The following is a 5446-nucleotide window of genomic DNA, read 5'->3' on the forward strand; positions in this document are numbered from 1 at the left end:
TAGTATATCTAAGAAATGCTAAAAATTCCCCCAAGAAACACCTAGAAATAATTAACACATACAGTAAAGTAACAGGTTACAAAATTAACCAACAAAAGTCTATAGCCTTTCTATACACCAATAATAAGAAATCAGAGAAAGAGCACTTGGAAACACTCCTGTTCACAATAGCTGCAAAAAAAAAGACATTAAAGAGCTCCACAATGAAAGTTTTAAATCTTTAAAGAAAGAAAATAAAAACAGCATGGTAATAGCACAAAAATAGACCCATTGACCAATGGGACAAAATTGAAGACCCAAATATGAGCAAATGCAATTTCAGCCACTTGATTTTTGACAAAGGGGCAAGAACATTAACTGGAGGAAAGACAGCATGTTCAGCAAATGGTGCTGGCAAAACTGGATCTCCACTTGTAGAAGAATGAAACTAAACCCCTCTCTTTCACCCTGCACAAAAGTCAATTCGAAATGCCTCAAAGACCATAATGTAAAGCCTGAAACTCTGAAACTATTAGAAGAAATCATTGGGAATAATCTACAGGATATAGGCATAAAGGATTTTCTAAACCAGACATCAAGTGCCCAGGAAAGAAGAACAAATTTAACAAACGGGACCTCATTAAACTAAAAAGCTTCTTTACATCAAAGGAAACAAACAACGAAGCAAACAGAAAACCCACAAAATGGGAGAAAATCTTCACCAGCGATACACACCAGCAATACATCTGAGAGAGGTTTAATAACCAAAATTTATAACGAACTCAAAAAAACAGAGAACCAAGACAAGAAGTAACCCAATTAAAAGACGGCTAAGGAGCTGAACAGAGAGTCCTCAAAAGAAGAAGTAAAGATGGCTATGAAACATTTTAAAAGATGTTCGGCATCCCCAATTAGGGAAATGCAAATTAAAACCAATTTAAAATTCCACCTTACCCCAGTCAGACTGGCTAAGATCAAGAAAACAAATTATACCAAATGTTGGAGAATACGTGGGGAAAGCGAAACACTCATCCACTGCTGGTGGGGCTGCAAACTGGTTCAACCTGTATGGAAAGCTGTGTGGAGAACTCTTAAAAAACTACAAATGAACCTACCATTTGACCCAGTTATACCACTCCTTGGCATATACCCAAAGAACTCATCCTATCGCAGAGACATCCATGTTTGTTGCTGCTCTCTTCACAGTATCTAAGAGATGGAAGCAACCTAGGTGTCCCTCAATTGATGAGTGGATAATGAAAATGTGGTTCATTTATACGATGGAGTTTTACTCAGCAGTAAAGAAAGATGGAATCATGAAATTTGCAGGTAAAGGGATGGAACTAGAAACTGTTATACTAAGTGAAGTAACACAGACTTAGAAAAAAAATCGACATATGTTCTCCCTCATATGTGGATCCTAGAACCAGATTGTGATAGATAAGTATGCAACCAGACATAACTACAGAAACCAGGATAATGGAAAGGAAACAGGGAGGTAAAGGAAAAGAAATAACCTGAAAGAGAAAAACAGTAGGAAACAGGCCTTAATAAGGGAGAAACGAATAAAAATTGTGTTAGTGTATAAGGGCTGGAGGAGGGAAGGGTATATGAGGAACCTAGGGCATAAAGGGAAGAAGGAGCTCAAGAGAGGTAGGACCACAGGAGAAGGGTATTATTATGGGAGAAAGGGGGAGAATGGAGGTATTAAGAGGGAAAACCATGATGGAATTGTGAGATAATGTGACAACTGAATACCACTAGATGAGGAACAGCTGACCCTCCTAAAACAAAGACCTCTAGATAGGCTGACTAGATTCACCAGAAAGACTAGTAGTGTGGAATGGCTGGAGTGCTGACAACACAGCAGACAGTAGCAGGGATATCAGAGTATAAGGGTACTATTGAGGGGAGAGAGGCTATGGGAGGGTGCAACTTGGGAAGTAGGTCTACAAAAAAAATTCTTCAAAGCATAAAAACTTGATCCTAAATAACTAGTAGATGTGGAAAACATTAACATTGAAATCTACCTGATGACTTTATATCCATGCTCATATGCTAAGGAGCTCATAATGTAGACAACTGTGACTAGTAATAATCAGATATATAGAGATTAGGAACACATATGCATCTTAATGTCAGCTGTATTAAAAATGAATTTTTCTGTATGAAACTGTGTATTTTAATAATGAAATGGAGATCTTTTTCAAAGTTTAAAACCACATTTAATTTTATGTCTTATAGGGTTTATGCTGAATAAACTATTGTATAACTGTAATAATTCAACTGCAAACCTAAAAATTTACAGCCAATTTTGAAAAAGGTGCATCTTAGCTCAGAAAATTGTTATTGAATACATCAATGCTGTTGTAATGAAATGCTTCTTCTAATTATGTGGTTATTAAATAAATAATAAACTGAAAAAAATGTGTAATGCTGAAGTGTGGGCATAGAAATTATTGGTTGTGGGATTATGAAGCTGTCTCTTCATTAAGTTAAAGAAAAATAGAGGGAGTAGACATTTCCCATATATTAAAATATCTTCATACTTAATATATCTAACATATAATACCCAATTACTACAAACTTAAATATGACTCAAAAGTAGTGGAACAAGAAATTCAAGCATATTCAATTATCTGTTTGTGAGGTCATCAGGGTCACATAGTGAGTCCTTGTACCAAAATGAAAATGAAAAACATAAATCCTTCAAATGTTCCTATTGGGTGAGGTGGCATATGCCTGTAATTTCAGGCCTTTTAATGTGGAAGCAAGACGATCAGGAGTTCAAGATCAATTTGGGCTACACAGTAAGTTCTAAATTAGTCTGGGCTCCATTAGACAATTTAAAAGCAGAGCAAAATTCTTCATTCACTTAGAGAAAAATACATTAATGTTCTATCTTTCAAATTAAAAACAAAACAAAATGGCAGTGGTCATGATGCACAGCTTCCATCCCAGCTAATCCCAGCACTCAGAAGTCAGAGGCAGGCAGACCCCCATCAGATGGAGGCCAGCCTGGTCTACATAGCAAGCTCTAGGCCAACTGGGGCTACAGGAAGACCCTGTCTCAACTCCCCTCCCCCAAAATTGTAACTAAAGAAAAGAATGGCTATGGATATTGCCCCAAAGAATATGTAAAGTTGTAACAGCTCTCCTCACCAGCTCTCAAAAGTGGGAGGCAGGCAGACCCCCATCAGATGGAGGCCAGCCTGTTCTACATAGCAAGCTCTAGGCCAACTGGGGCTACAGGAAGACCCTGTCTCAAAAACATAACGAAAAGAACTATATTAGGCAAAAAAACATGGTGTGTTCCTGGGAAAGGTGTTTCCATGGATATGAGAGATAGGATTCATAGATAATGACATGTATGCATTTACTTATACTTTCAATGCAGTATGTTTATACTTAATAATTTTTAAAATCATGGGGCTGGAAAAATGGCTGAGCAGCTAAGAGCACTGCTGTTCTTGTAGGAGACCTGGGTTTGAATACCAGCAGCCACATAGTGGCTAACAGCCATTTGTAACTCCAGTTCCAAGGGATTTGAAACTCTCTTCTGACCTCCATGGGTACTACATGTCATGGTTGCACTTACATATATACAGGCATATCACTCATACACATAAAATAAAAAAATAATAATTTTTAAATACAGATGTTATTTAACATGTGGTCTCCTCACACAAGTCTCTCATTTTCGAATTTATATTCTCTAACCATAAGTACATGTAAAATATATATACATTGTGCACACAACCATACACACACAAAGAGAGACAGAGTTTTTTTACTTTGTTTTTTTTTTTGCTTTTTTTTGTTTTGTTTTGTTTTGTTGTTGGTGGTGTTGGTCTTTTTGAGACCGCCGTGCCCAGCCTGAAGACTTTTTTTTTGTAGCAAAAAAAAATAGACACTTTTATACACCTCTGTCTACCTTATTGAAAGGTCTTCCAAAGGCTGGGTGTCGTGGCAGCACTCTGGAGACAGAGGCAGTTGGGTCTCTGTGATTTTGAGGCCAGTCTGGTCAACATAGAAAGTTCCAGTTCAGCTGGGGCTACAGGGACTCCCTCTCTCAAAAAGGCCAAATGAAAAAGAAGAAGTTCTTCTAGAAAATTAGCTGCACATTCATTTTCACCTGTCATGTGTCAGCTCTCTGCTTCACTTTGCTTCTTCCCCTTCAGGAAGACCCACTACCATATATGAGACAATGAGCAAAGCAGACAGGTTGCTCATTCGGACCTACTGGGATCTGGAGTTCCCTCACCTGACCTTACCAAATTTTGACCTTACCAGATTTTGTGGGAGGACTCCACTGCAAACCTGCCAAACCTTTGCCTAAAGTAAATATATTTCCTTTTGTTTGCTTTTGTTTGCCCTGCATTTTCAGTGACAGTGGTCATTTTGTATTCATTTAGAATACTTGTCTTAAAGTCAGAGTCATGGGAATTAAGGTAAAGAGAACTGACAGTAGAAATTCATGTATCTGTTCCATCACAAGTGTCTGAAATTTGTTTTGGGTACAGTAGAAAATGGAAACCTTTGGGACTTTTGGGGATAAAGACAGTTAAGGTATTATTAATGCATAAGAAAATCTCAGTGATTCATTCAAAACATACAGGTATGTGACTGACACACCCCACACAAGTATGTACTGAATGTACAAGGAAACAAAGTGTGCACAGGCTCACCAGAAACACCAATAGTTCTACCTTGAAAGACAAACTAAACAAGTATTAAAACCGTGGAAATGTCACAAGGAAGAAAGAACAAGTTGCCCAGCAGTCAGTGTAAGGAGGAGATAAGGCACAATTAGGGAGCACAACTTTCCACATTTACTCATTAATTTCTATCACTTCTCATTAAAGCCTGACCTTAATAATTATAAAAGAGTTTTATAAACATAGAGGATGATTTTAACTTATGTAACACTTTTAGGATACAGGGAAAGTGAAAATTTTTACTGCACTACTAAGTTATATCTTAAAATACCCCTTTCTCTACTAGTGTACTAGCCACAATGTAAAGTTTGATCTTATTCAAAAGATTACATGTCTGTTTTCAAACTCAGTCATTGAGGATGTATGTAGCAATTCACAAGGCAAATGGCAGAGGTTAGAGTCCTTAAGCTCTGTTCAGCCCAACACTCTGTATAAGAGATTTCTGTATCCACATTAAGGGAATGAAAACATTGAAAGGTTAGATAGGATGAAGGCACAGAGCAAGGACATAAAGGATGTGCTAAGCATGTGGCTCAGTAATGGAGAGGTGGCCTCCCATGAACAGGGCTGCACCAGAATAAAGAAAAAGAAAAAAGTGGAAAAAAAAGGAAAATCAGTCTGATATGCAATAGTAGATGTTAAACTAAAGTTACAGAAACAAGATTTGATTTTCAGTAATTGCCAAGTCTTAAATATATGTGCATTTGAGAAAATAGATATTTAACAAATAAATCAAGAATTCTCAAAGT

At 37.2% G+C, this 5446-nt stretch overlaps 1 pseudogene; it reads left to right on the forward strand.

Moving 5' to 3' along the window:
- Positions 1–5446, forward strand: part of LOC103748823 — a 14479-nt pseudogene that overhangs the window by 6385 nt on the left and 2648 nt on the right.

This window comes from Nannospalax galili, unplaced genomic scaffold (assembly GCF_000622305.1).
Source record: "Nannospalax galili isolate Female #2095 unplaced genomic scaffold, S.galili_v1.0 scaffold3866, whole genome shotgun sequence".
In the NCBI taxonomy this organism is placed as follows: Eukaryota; Metazoa; Chordata; class Mammalia; order Rodentia; family Spalacidae; genus Nannospalax; species Nannospalax galili.